At 34.5% G+C, this 14,789-nt stretch overlaps 1 long non-coding RNA gene across 3 annotated transcripts; it reads right to left on the reverse strand.

Moving 5' to 3' along the window:
• Positions 1 to 1,569: 1,569 nt before the first annotated feature.
• Positions 1,570 to 12,472, reverse strand: LOC128173794 (uncharacterized). 3 transcript variants are annotated; one of them, XR_008242565.1, is made up of 3 exons: positions 12,364 to 12,472; positions 2,173 to 2,268; positions 1,570 to 2,033 (listed from the first exon to the last, which is right to left on the reverse strand). It is a non-coding gene; the product is annotated as an uncharacterized LOC128173794 (long non-coding RNA). The 3 variants fall into 3 exon arrangements; XR_008242564.1 differs by lacking the exon at positions 12,364 to 12,472 and adding an exon at positions 9,985 to 10,029; XR_008242563.1 differs by lacking the exon at positions 12,364 to 12,472 and adding an exon at positions 6,164 to 6,333.
• Between the last annotated feature and the right edge of the window lie 2,317 nt (positions 12,473 to 14,789).

Here is a 14,789-nt window from a genome sequence, read left to right on the forward strand (position 1 = left end):
AAAATACTAATGTGTAGCTGTTTTATTTCACTCAATAGACAGTATTCATAGGTCAGTGTACTGAATAAGACCAGGTAAATAGGTGCTAAGTTGTTGGGTTGCTCTCAGTGGAAAGTTTGAATTGTGTCGGGTACGAATGTATGACTGTTTTGTTGTTCTTAGTAGACCGTACCATTAGCATTGGAACTTGGTATCAACAGCATCATCATTTGCCTTGAGTACTGTTATAAAACTGGATTGTACAACTGTTCAGTTGCTTTCAGTATACAGGTTGCTACTAATTGGTTTGGTTTTTTAGAATAATGTTGTGTTGCTCTCAGTTGACCATATCGATTCGATGGCTTAGGGTTCCTATGTATTACTATTATGTTGCTCTCAAAGCACTTACTGTTCTAAGGTACAATGGTTATGTATCGTGCATATAAGCATTGAATGCTTTTTTTTTTTGGATTTGTCGGTCCTATGACACACCAATGCGAGCAAACAAATTATATTTATATTGATTTTATTTTTTATTTTATTAATGGTCGTAGTTTTAAAATTTGCGCCTTTACTAGCAGGTGTTGGTAATTGATGGAAGAGCCAAAAAATCAGCTGTTGTGACATGGGAAATATAGTGCTCAAAAATATTATGAAGAAAGATTTTTTTTTTTTTTTTTTTTGAGAAATGCTATATTTAATCGCAAAAGTTTGAATTCAATAACAATACATGAGTATTTTCCAACAAGATGATTTATTCATTAAGAATAAACATTATAAACACGTAACAATACAGTAAGCACAACTGAGTAAAACGAAATGTGCTCTCCCTGAAGTTTGCATTATTGAAAAGCCAGCTGTTGGATTAATGTTTTGCATGTTCATGTTAACTGTTTTCAATGTTGCTGGCATGGAGGACGATGTTGTGGCTGTGGAATTTGACGATATGAGAGTTGTGGTCTCATTTGCAGATGGTGACGGTAAGTTTTCAAGTTGAGCCTGATTTTCATGGGTTCGTGGTGGCAAGTTCGAGAACCTGGTCGACAGCGGTGGAAGAGCTACGATCGTAAAAGGGGATGAAGATGCAGACGCCATCACAGAATCCTTTTTTTTTTTGCTTAGAGGAGAGCGATCTGTTATATGACCTCATTGAACTCTCATTCCTTTGGTTCGACATGAACATGATATGTCGTGCTTCAAATCCCTGATCATTAAGGTAAGTGTTTGCAGTGGCCCGTAAACAGTGGGATGTGTATTTATGCTCCACACCAGCAGCAAAGCAAATCTCCCCGAGAGACTTGTTGAAAGTGCGCTTTGGCAGGGGTTTTGCTGAATACCAAATATCACAATGAACTCTCTCTTATATGTATTGGTTGAACAGATTTGTAGCAATTGAATCTGTTTTTGACATCAGTAACTTTAAGAGATAAACATGACAGCAGTTTTCATTATCAGTTGCATACATTATCTTGTCTGTATGGCTGTCATCGGCATCTACACCACCTTGATGATTCTTTTGTAATGTTTTGTGTTGTAATGCAGCATATTGGCCAGTTTCATCTGTGCAGAAGACAAAGCTGTTAAGATTAAACTTATGGTGGAACTCTAAACCTCTGGTAATAAAATTGATGGACAGAAAGTACCATACAGCATGGCGCAAAACCACTGGTGATGATGTGGCACCTTGGAGGTATTTATAAATCTTCTGCAGATCATGTATCTCGATAATATCTTTGTGTGATGTTGGTTTTGACAGATCAAGTCAGGTTCGCTCTTTAAAGAAACCATCCAAGATTCCATTGGCTGTTCTGAACTCCTTGTCATGGACTATATTTACATCTTTCTGAATGTCAGCAAGATGGCGATTTATTGCTCCTTTGATATTGATCAAAGTATTTTTGTGGTACAAAGGCTAAACATCATCATCAACTTTTTCTTTGGGGCTGGCTTCACAATAAAATCACGAGAGATGACTGGCAAGAGTTGACACATTTGCTGTTTGCAGGTCTAATGTTGCACCATTAGTACAGAACCATAGATCTCCATGTTCCAATCTAAAAGGAGTGAGTTGTGTTTTAGAGACTGACATTGTGTAACGTTTGGGGGTCTTGTGTTTGGTTGTGTAAATTCTGCAACAAATCTTGACCCTTAAAGATTTTTATACAAATGTCAAATTGCTGCAAACACATTTACCTTGAAAAATCCCCATGCTGTATTTCTTTTTGTTGATTTTGCTTGCCTGGAGTCGAAAAATTTCTCTATTTCCTCATTTGTAACAGTTTTGAATCTCTGTGGAAAATGTGGTTTGTTTTCATTACTTCAGTTTTGATTTATAGCTCACCTGAGCTGAAAGCTCAAGTGAGCTATTCTGATCACATTTTGTCCATCGTCCGTCTGTCCGTCTTTTAACTTTTAACATTTTGAACTTCTTTTGTAAAACCGCTTCGCCAATTTCAACCAAAATTGGCACAAACCATCCTTATGGGAAGGCAAGTATAAATTGCAGAAATGAAAGACCGATCTTTATTCAAAGGGGAGAAACCTCAAAACTGTAGAAAAAGAGAGTGCATTTTTAAAATTTTGGAAATAATGTTGTTCTTTGTGAATCATATCAATAGCCTAGTGCACTATTTTACAATTATTATGTTTCTCTCAGTGGACCATATCAATAAGCTAGGTCGTCATGGTGAACATAGGAAAAGCTAAGTTTACTATGGTACAATGGTTATGTTCTTACCAGAAAGCGAATATCAAGAGGTAAGTTATACTAATGTACAGCTGCTGTGTTGCTTTCAAGAGACTACTACCAATAACCTAGGGTACTAATATTGATGTTAAGTTGCTCTCAGTGACAGTATCAGTAGCCAAAAATACTAATTTGTAGCTGATATTTTTCACCCAATAGAGCTATCCATAGCCTAGGGTACAGATTAATACCAGGTATATACCTGTTAAGTTCCTTTCAGTGGACTAAAGCAATAACCCAGTGTACTTATTAATATTTGGAATGATGCTTCTATATAGACAGTTTCAATCGCCTGAGGTTCTGGTGCATAGCTGTTGAGTTGCTTTCTGTGAAAAGCATGAATTGTGTCGGGTACTAATGTATAACTGGATTTTTAGCTCACTTGAGCTGAAAGCTCATGTGAGCTATTCTGATCACATTTTGTCTGTTGCTTGTCTGTTTGTAAACTTTTCATATTTTCAACATCTTCTCCAGAAGCACTGGGCCAATTTCAACGAAACTTGGCACAGAGCATTATTAGGCAAAGGGGATACAAAGTTGTGAAAACTAAGGACCACCTTTTTTTTCAAGAGGAGATAATTAGGAATTATTGAAAAAATTTAAGAACTTTTCAAAAATCTTCTTCTCAAGAACCAATTCGCCAGGAAAGCTAAAACTTGTGTGGAAGCATACTAAGGTAGTATAGATTGTGAAAATCATGACCTTTTAAAGATAGGGTGGGGCCACAATGGTGGGTCGAATTTTTTCATAGGAATATATTGAGTAAATCCTTAAAAATCTTCCTCTCAGAAACTAACCAGTCAGGAAAATTTGTGTGGAAGCATCCTAAGGTAGCAAGGGATAGTTTCGGATAAAGTAACCTCAATATTTTTGTAAAATTGAAAGTTGCTATGAGTGTTGCTAAAATTCATGAAATGATTTTTAATGATTTTCATTAGTTAGAGGGGTGTCTCTTGTTGAAATTGATATGCAATATGTAGGCCCCATATGTTAGGTACATGAGAATCAGAAGTAAAATGCAAAACCCGCGGCTATGACTGTTGTGTTGACTTTACACAGTGAAATTGCAAGTTACAGATGGGAGGTAAAATAACACGAAAAGTAGATGGATTGGACATTGTCAACTTTACACCGGTAAGTTTCTGACATGTGATGGTGCAACATGCACGCGGTACGGAATGTCAACCCTTTGCAGGGAATTAGTTGGGGGAGGTCTAAAAAGCTGAAAAATTAGCAAAATATGAAAGGGTTAAAATCTAATAAAAACCAATATGTAGAGAATTTTACAGGTTTTGACTAGTAATTTTCTTCAGAAATTGGTGATTGGCCTTATAAAGAGTGAATTAAAGGTATTTGACCTGAATGGGAACTGAGGAAATTCTAGTTACAGAGTTCCGAAGACACGTATCCCCTGGCTACAATGAATTGTATAAAAAAAAAACTGTCCTGTGCCACCTTCAAGACAACATGGTATTTTCAGATTTTTCATTTCAGTGTAATTTTGAGTAGATTTTGTACCATAAGTAATATATTTTGTGAAAATGGATGATTTTTTGGCTGTAGATGTCATTACATGATTTATTAGCAAAAATATTCAAGGGGAGTAACTCCCTCTTAAATGTGTAAAATGACCACCACTAGAGTAAATTGGATTAGAGAGTAGGTATTTCATACCCTGGTGCGATTAATAGGCTTCAGTTAATTAATGAGATAAGAATAAATACTTTAAAACAGTTTTGATCAATTGAATCATTAAATTTATGAATTTGCAGCCATTTCGCTGTCTGATTTTATGAAATAACATTAAGCCACCTGACTTATATGACCGAATTTTTTTAAAACAGCATATTTTTATTTCAACTGAACTTTACATGTAGACAGATGCAGTTATCAAATTATACAATATGTCAAAAAAATCAAGTTTTTGCTCCTTCCTATCCATAAATGATATTTTAGATGTATTTATACAGAATTGAAAAAGCCACCCCCTCTTTCCAGTTGACTCCATTACCATTACATGTAGGATATGTAAATGTACATTTGACCTTGAAATAACATCTGTATGATAATTACTCTTGAAATGAACAAAAAACAACATATTTGTACCCTTTCATTGTATATATGCATCAAAAATGTAGAAAACTTTGAACATTTTTCATGGAATTCTCATCCGTCCCCAGGTACCCAGGTGTGGTTGAATTTCATTTTAATTAAAAGCAGACATCACACTTGTAGGTCTTACTATTTTAGCAAAGTTAAAAGGAGAAACCAGAATATATATGATATCCACTAAATATGATTTTAGGCTTACTTTTTCATGAAAACAAGAAATCAGATGTAGGGCGGCATGTCTTTTAGTGAATAAAAATGCTACAAATCATCCATTTTCCAAAAGAGATCAATTTTAGATATCAGTGATGGTTGTTTTCTATTATGTGTGAAAATGACTCAAGGAAATTGCCACAAGTTTCAGAAAATTAGGTAAAAGTGTTCAAACTAATGCTTCTTGTGAAAATCAAAAGATAGGGGGAGGGTATACATGTAATGGTATTTTTAAGTGATGTGATGCTTTTATCATGATAATATCAAGTAGATGTTTGTAGTATTAAATAAGGTTTCTTTTTTAAGGAGGTTGAACAACAATTGACCTCTAAAAGATTAGATAAAGATGCTTTATTTATGGGGAGCCCTATGAATCTCTGTTAAATAGAGGAAAGTGGAAATGGTGGGTTCACTTAAATGGCCATATTTTTCTTAAACCTCAATGGAATTGGCAAAATGTGGTGTACCTTTTCTCAGAACAGGATAAGCTTTTTAATTTTAAGACAAGATGACTTTTCAGAGAATGTTAGTGTAAGTTAAAGGAAGCAAGGGACAGTTTCGGATAAAGTACCCGTCAATATCTTTGTAAAATTGAAAGTTGCTGTACTTGAAGGCTTATAAGTGTTGCTAAAATTCATGAAATGATTTTTAATGATTATCATTAGTTAGAGGGGTGTCACTTGTTGAAATTGATATGCAATATGTAGGCCCCATATGTTAGGTACATGAGAATCAGAAGTAAAATGCGAAAACCTGCGGCTATGACTGTTGTGTTGACTTTACACAGTAAAATTGCAAGTTACAGATGGGAGGTAAAATAACATGAAAAGTAGGTGGATTGAACATTGTCAACTTTACACCAGTAAGTTTCTGACATTTGATGGTGTAACATGCACGCGGTACAGAAGGTCAACCCTTTGCAGGGAATTAGTCACTTTCTTTAAATTAGAAACCTGCGAAATATATATATATTTTACTTAATTTAAGCGTTTTATGTCACAATATGGAGGTATCCCATGCCAGTGATTCAACCTAATATAACAAACAAATGAATATCTAACATTTTTGTTTTATTTCAGTTCCACTTGGAATGTGAATGAGGTATAAAGAACAAACCCCTTCAACGCCACTGTATCTTCTGCTTGAAGATTCGTCCAGTCTGGCGAACGAAAATGGAAGATGCATTCTCCATCGAATTCTGCTAAGATGTTGAAGTTGTCACACTCAAGACATGAACTCTACCAAGAAGTTTAAGGACAACTTTTACTCAATTGTGTGTCCGTACAGCCAGGGCACCATGCCCTCTTAAACCACTTGTCTAGAACACCAAGTTGCGACATTCTCTGCTTACCTACCGCAGCAATTTGCCATGTAGAAAGGTCCAAATGGCCTGTTTTTGAGAAGAGCTAAAACAGGCAGCATCATTCACGATGGCACGAGCCATCAAGTCTGTTGCTATCTGTGTGCAAAGAGGCTGAAGATGCGGAAATGAAAATGTCCTGTATTTCATGAGAAGATTAAAGATGTTAAACGAAACTATAAGCTGTAATTTTCATTATACTGTATTGATCATAGACGTCACTACAGTAACGTTTTAATTATCGTACTTAATCATGTCACATGCATATCATAACATTGCAAATGATTTATGTAAATCCCATTGGGGCAAGTGGCAATTGACATTTAATCAAAACTTTTTTAGCTCACTGACACGAGGTTGACTGGAGCTTATGTTATACCGTTGGCGTCTGGACGTGGTAAAAGTTTGTGGTGCAGGTCTTGTATCTAAATTATTAATTAACTTACCTTCATCAAACTTGCATGGATGGTGCATCTGGACAAACTAATGAACTTTTAAGACTTGGATGCTGAATCTGGAACTTGAATTCTGGATGTTGGCTTTGAAAATGTTAAGAGCAGAGCAAAGTTTTTGGAGCAGGTGCCATTTGATGACTATATCTTACTTACTACTGGTCCTAACTCCACCATACTTGCATGACAGGTGTGTCTGATGATAGATATGCAGTTGACAGGATCAAATGCTTAATCTGAGCCATAGGTTTCAGATGCTGAATGATGATACATTTAAGGTTTTTGGAGTTGGTTAATTTTTTTTGGAGCAGATGCCCTTTGATGGACACATCTTAGTTTTTGGTTTAGTGTTTATCAAATTTGTATAAATGATGCAGGTTTTGATACTGATGCACTCAACATGTATGGATGCTAAATCTGAACCATATTTTCCGGATTCCGGAGGTTATTATAATGGAGCACGTGTAGATTTTTTGAGTAGTCGAATGTAGGTTTGATATCTGGAGAACAGCTGTCCTGACAAACTTATATGGATCATATAACTTTGAATTTGATACATACGGCTTGCTTCACAAACAGAGAATGATCTCTTCACTATCAAGGATGCTAAAACAATTGTCCTAAGTACCTCAATCAAACGTGTTTGAAAGATGACTTTGTTGTTATATAAAATGATTCCTATATTATTGTATTGGATGATATGATACAGTATTGTGTTATATGATACAATTTTGAATAATATAACGTAGTATTGTAAAATAATATAATATTTAAGAAATAAACAGCAATTGAAATTTTTTATCGGACCTGGTTTGTCACGTGATCATATCCTTGATTTGAGACTTGATTACGTACCAACTGAGTTCATATCCCGGTGAACATTTTATTTAACGTTATATAATAAGTGCCCGAGAAAACCATTGTCAACCGACGCAAAGCGGGGGTAAACAATGGTTTTCGAGGGGTGTCAACAGTTACCCTCCCAAATGGGCGCTATTTATTTTATTATAATGAATGTCTTAATTTTAAAGAAAATTTTACTCCTTTTAAATAGAAATGAAGTGAATTCTATGGCAATCGGTATATGCGCATAATTTACGCGCATGTAGCAATTCGTTGGGTTTCCCGTTGCCAAGTGTGTTGCTAACGCTCAGGGTAATTGAACGGATTACCAACTGCGTCTAAACCAATCAGATTTTAGTATTTAACATGAAATTATAATAATGCTGATTTTAACTTATATTTACATTTGAAATAGGCAAACCCTTGAGAATTATTAAAATAATCGTGTTTTAATGTTTACAATAATGCAACTGTCAAGTGATAAGCATGTGATAAGCATGTGCGGTAATCATTGTGAAATCATTAAAATGTTCACACAGAATTAAACGTTTCGCTATTCTATATATTCATTTATGTACGCATATTAGCAAATATAAGTATATGAGTATTACAAAATAATATATTATATGATGTCAATATCATTGTAATGTATAATGTGATACAATATTGTATCATATAATAAGGTACGATATTATATGCGTATTTTAAAGTGGTGCGATAGAATGTGATACGTATTAAAGAACAGGGGCGTACAAGGCGTTGTATATCCCCCACTTGAAGCAATGGAGACGAAAGAATTTCAATTGAAGTTTGAATATTAATTTTTGGTTTGTATGCATTGTTTTTAGTATAAATTTCAGGATGAAAGCCAATATTGTGCTTTCGTTCTACAAACACGACAGTTATAGATTTCCAAATAAAGCTGCACAGCGTTTTATGCCAAAATCTTGGTTCATTCACTGTTCTAAATTGCAAAAATCTAGGTATGAATGGGTCCAGTCTCCACCATAAAAGTACTTTTATTTAAAGAATAAGTTTTTAATGAATTTTATTATTGATTTTTCAAAATGAAGTCTAGACCCATAATGGGCCAAATTCGTGGGTTTCACCAAAAAAGTTTTACTGTATTAAATATTGTCAAGCAGTTAAATTTATTCACCTATACCCTAATGTGTCAACTTAGCTCACTAGGATAGGCGGAGGCTTGCACCCCATTCTTCTCGATTGAGAGGGTGCTTGAAACGTTAAACGGCGTTTTATATAAAATTCATTTGCTTTTAAGTAAAACATTTTTTGCCTTTTTATTGGGCTATTATGTAAAAAATATCTTATACCATTTGTATTATGACAATTATTGCGTAATGTTCATTTTACACTCAATGTCGGATAGAAATAGCGCTAGCACAGATAAGAGATCATGCTGTAATGATTAGAAAGCAAACAAATAAACCAAAGGAAATAAATACCAAGTGCATGTATTAATGTTTACTATTTATTTGTCAGAAAATGCAGTTCTATATCATACATGTACATGTCCTGGTGTACACTTTCAAATGTAAAGATTTGTTTTATATGTTCATATGCCATTTCAAAATCCTGGTTACGGGGGGATTTGTCAGGCCTTGTACGCTCTTGTCCTTTACTTATGATTATTATACAACTTTGTTTCATATGATATACAAAACTGTCTAATAAAACTAAACTCAGTATTTCTATTTAAAAGCAGTAAGACTTTATTTAAGATCGTTAATGATTTTCATACACCGGTAATATGATATAGGTGATTCCTTGTCCAAACATTGTGCCCTATCCTTCAAATTAGGTACTTTTTAAGCTCGAATTACACAAAATTGGGCCAGACATCCCCCTGCATGAGTCATACTGATACTTATGTTCTCTCCCAAGTTCATGCAAATTATCCTAATATCGCATGATTTGTAGATGCATTAAATACCTCCATTCATTAGTGTACACGTAGCAGGTGGAGCCTCCAACTCACTATTTTAGAAATAGTCACTTACCTAATACAAAGCTGATTATTTGATACTTAATATTGATAATATGAAATTAAGTATCACTTGTATTGAAATTTAGAATCGCTTATTGATAACAGAGAACAACCGGATTTATTTATGTTCACGAATAGGCACTTATTACGATTCACTGTCTTAGAAATATTGTAAAGAAAGTCGATTGTTACTTCGAAGTTAATAACGACATATTTGAATAACAAATTATTTTCTACACATCGTTGTGAACTCATTTGGGAAACCTTAACATACCTGCATAGTATTCATGGACCTTGCTCAGATGCTTTAAACAGCTTCTGCAAATAGTCATTTATAATTTAACTACTTTATCTTTTTATTAATTTTTTTATTTTTCAGATAGCTATTGTGTTACAGATTATTTACTTATATTTGGTAGATTTACAAATAAGTGCTTTTTAAATTGAATTTATACATGTATGTGTTCACAAGTGTTTTGACATGTTTAAGAAAGTTAGTTTGGAAAGGTGCAAATAAAATGAAAAAAAATTTTGATGAAATTTCGAGTTGTTTTATACATACATATATATTTAAATGTTTAATATGCATTTATTCTATAGATTTCTACTTTCATATTTTGGAAAATGTGCCGTAGCCAAATATTCTATTTAATATGAGACATTCTGTCATCCTCCAACTTCTGACATTGATTCAGTTGCAATACTTTTTGAAAAGAGGGCCATATTTCAAAATATTGATAAAATATAGCACAAAGCTTCCAATGGGCTTTTATATATTCCCCCCAAAAAGAGTCTGTTCCATAAACAAGGGCAGATATATTGGAAAATAAGATCAAAAGAAAGGGTCACAAAAAATCTTTTCAAGAACTTTGAGATAGACTTTTACAAAACGAGCACTGAATGATAAGTATCTGTTCTGGATAAAACAAAATATTTTTGACCTTGAGTCTAGCACTATGAGTGTAAAGTTATGATAAAAGAACACATGCCCTCTGTATGTCAAAAGATCCAGACCTTATTGTACACTAAGTAAATTGAACATTCAAAGACCGACGTATACATGTATCTCTTTCATGTCGATATTAGTGATATGTTTATCAAGAGGTGTCGACCTTTTACAGTGTTGTTTTTATATAATTATGTAATAGAGAGTGAAAAGCATCAGACCCGAAAGCATTGGAGGCCCTTACTTTGTGGACGCAATTCTCATGGCACCTACTAGTGGTGGTCAATTTTCATTGTAAAACTTATGTTGATGGTTACAAGTCTAGTTCAAAAGATCCAGGCCTGATGGTTAGGGTTACAAGTCTAGTTCAAAAGATCCAGGCCTTTTTGTAATTCATCTACAAAAATAATTGGATTTGTAAACATCGGAATCGGAAACATTAAAATCCCGTACCCTGAGGCCTAAAGTATTCAGGATCATTTACTAGTTGTTAAGCACTACCATATCAAAATTACAGCGAAGATACCATCTACAGTCCTTGCTATAATATCTCAATATATTTCTAATATTAAATAGCAATTGAAACATGGGGCTCAGAAACACCGAGACACTGTCAAAGTATTGTGTTGGTACATCTTCTACATTAAAAGATATATAGGCTCTCCTTCAATATACATAATTAACGTAATAAGAGTTACAAATATCGGGATTGGAAACATTGAAGGTCTGTTCTGTGGAGACTAAAATTCTCAGTGTTACTAACAAAGTCTAGCACTATCAGTGTAAACTTATGATAAAAGAATATGTACCCCATGTAGTTTAAAAGAGACAGGCCCTACTGTACACCAAGTGAACTGAAAATGTAAACACCAACTCTTTCGTGTCGACATAAGTGCTGTGTTTATCAAGCGGTGTCGACCTTCTACAGTATGTCAAAAAGTGTAAATAAAAAACACTGGAGGCCCTTACCACGTGGGCTAAAGTTCTCATACTACCTACCAGTAGTGGTAAGCTACCATTGTAAAATTATTGTTAGGGTTACATGTCTAGTTCAAAAGATCCAGGCCCTTTTGTAACCTATCTACATACGATGATAGAATTTTAAAACATCAGAACAGGAATCATGGAACCCCCTACCATGAGGCCTGCAATAATCAGGGTCGTCTACTGGTTGTTAACATTACCACATTAAATTACATAATGATACAATCTCTAGTTTAAAAAATCCAATCCTTACTGTAATTTTTCAATTGATAAATAATACTAAAAGATAATTAAAACACCAGACACTGAAACATCGAAACTTCTCTACCCCGAAGTTGAAATTGCAAGTGGTCTGACACTGTCAACATATTGTGCTAATACAACTTCCTTTAACAGAAATAGACCCCCCTGTGATACATATATTTAACAAAATTAGAATTATACACATCGGGCTTTGAAACATTGAATGTCCGTCCTATGGGTTCTGAAATTTTCAGTGTTACCAACCAAAAAGCTTTCACTATCACTGTTAACAGAATCAGACCCTATTGTACACCAAGGGAATTCAAAATAAAATGAACCGACGTATTTCGAGTCGACATTAGTGCTGTGTTTATTAAGCGTTTTCGACTTTTTACAGTGTTGTTTTCATGTATGTATAAAAAAGAGTAAATGAACATTTGACTCAAAAAAAATAAAGAAAAAAACATCGCAGGCTCTTACCCCGTGGGCTGAAGTTTTCATGGCACCTTCTAGTGGTGGACAGCTGTCATTGTAAAATTTATGGTTAGGGGAAAAGACAATAAAACACCAGGCTCCGAAACATCGAAACACCCCACCCTGGAGCTGAAATTGTTAGGGTCACCTGCAAGTGGTCTTACACGGTCCAAATATTGCGTTGATACATTTTTTTAAAAGAGATATAGGTCCTCCTGTAATACATCTATTTAACACAATTCTTACCAAAATCAATAGCATTGAAACGTACGATTTTTCAACACTTTATACAACCATTCCCCATGAGAAATTAAAATCTAGGTTTTTTGATATTATAGATTGTTGTTTCTTTTATAAAAATGGAAGTCATAAAAATGCTTACCTGTCATTGGAAATCTAAAAAAATATTTTGTTAAAAACCATTCTGATTGCACACACAAGTACTCTGAAGTTGACACTAAAAAGATGCTTGAGTTTCTGATAGGCAACATCTTGTATGTAGTTTTTAGAAATCAAGTCTTCAAACAATCTGTTGGAATTCCCATGGGTACCAATGTGCCTCATTGTTACCAGACCTTTTTTTGTATTCTTATGAAGCAGAATTTATTAAAAAAAAACTTGTACGTGAAAAAATAAATCACTCGTTGTGGCCTTCAATTCAACATTCAGGTATATCTACGACGTATTATCAATTAACAATTGTTAACAATTTCCTTACTGACGTCGACTCAATATATCCCAGTGAACTTGAAATAAAAGATACCACAGCGTCTGCGTCATCTATTTCATATTTGGATATTTTACTGGAAATGGACATTGATGGCAACCTAACAACAAAACTTTATGATAAACGCGTTGACTTCAATTTTTTTATAGTCAGCCTTCCTTACTTATGTAGCAATATACCTTCATAAACTGAATATGGTGTTTTTGTCTTTCAGTTAATTCGATATACAAGGGCATACGTATGAACAGTTTCTAAGGCGAGGCAAGCTACTGACTAACAAGTTGATAAACGGGACAATCAACAGTCTCGTTTGAAGTCATCTTTTCGTAAGTTCTTTGGTCGATACAAAGACCTTGTGGGCAAATAAAATCTTCCACTGGATTGCATTCTTACTGAAGTTTTTCATACAAATTGTTAGACCATAATTAACACCCAATTGTCTACGGACTTTTCCGTTTTGTCCAGATTACGACAAAGACCACACGGCGGGTGTGACCGGTCAGCAGAGAATGCTAACTCCTCCTAAGCACCTGATGCTACCTTCAATGTAATGGCTCAAGGTTTGTATTTTGACCATCCCAAACAAACCAAAAAATCAACGTTTCGTTTTTTTTCCTATTGTGACATTTTCCCGATTTTGACATTTACATCGATTATGACATGCCAAATTATCTCAAGGAGCACACGGCGGGTACGACCGGTCAGCAGAGGATGCTCACTCCTCCTAGGCCTCTGATTCTTTTTGGAGTTCCATGTTGTTCTAAAAATTTGTATTTTGTTTTATGGATTTTTGAGATGGTTGAGTTTGTTTTTGTCATTTTTTTTTTCATTTAACACAAAGAGAATTATAGATATTGCGTTCGAAAACATTGAATTTCCTTTCTATGGGGACTGAAATTTTCAGTGTTACTAAGCATTTAGATAGCACTTCCACTGTAAAGTTCACTAAAAAGTACATGTACCCTCCGTATCTTGTTTAACAGAATCAGACCATACTGTACACCAAGGGAATTAAAAATGAATACACCGACATATATATCTTTCATGTCGACATTAGTGCTGTGTTTATCATGCAGTGTCGACAGAATCAGACTTTTCTGTACACCGAGGGAATTAAAAATGAAATACACCGACGTATACATCTCTCGTGTCGATATTAGTGCTGTGTTTATCAAGCGGTGTCGACCTTTTATAATGTTATTTTTATATATGTTAAAAAAGGGTTAAAGAACAATGTACTCGAAAACAACGAAGGCTCTTACTCCGTGGGCTGAAGTTTTAATGGCACCTATTAGTTGTGAACAGCTACCATTGTAAGACTTATTGTTTGGGAAAAAAAACCAATAAAAGTATCTGGCTCCAAAACATCAAAACACCCTACCTAGGAGATAAAATTATTAGGTTCACCTGCAAGTGGTCGTGTCAACATATTGTGTTGATACAACTTATTTTTAAAAGATTTAGGCCCTCTAGCAAATAAAACAATAATGAACATCGGGCTCGAAAAACATTAAATGCCCGGTCTGTGGGACTGAAATTCCCAGTGTAAGTAACCTTTGGTCTTACACTATCACAGTTAAGTTAATCTAAAAGTATATGTGCCATATTAAGTTTAACAGAATCAGACCCTACTGTACACCGAGGGAATTAAAAATGAAAAAAACACCATCTTATTTACCTTTCTTGTTGACATTAGTGCTTTGTT

Source organism: Crassostrea angulata, chromosome 2, assembly GCF_025612915.1.
Source record: "Crassostrea angulata isolate pt1a10 chromosome 2, ASM2561291v2, whole genome shotgun sequence".
Classification (NCBI taxonomy): domain Eukaryota; kingdom Metazoa; phylum Mollusca; class Bivalvia; order Ostreida; family Ostreidae; genus Magallana; species Magallana angulata.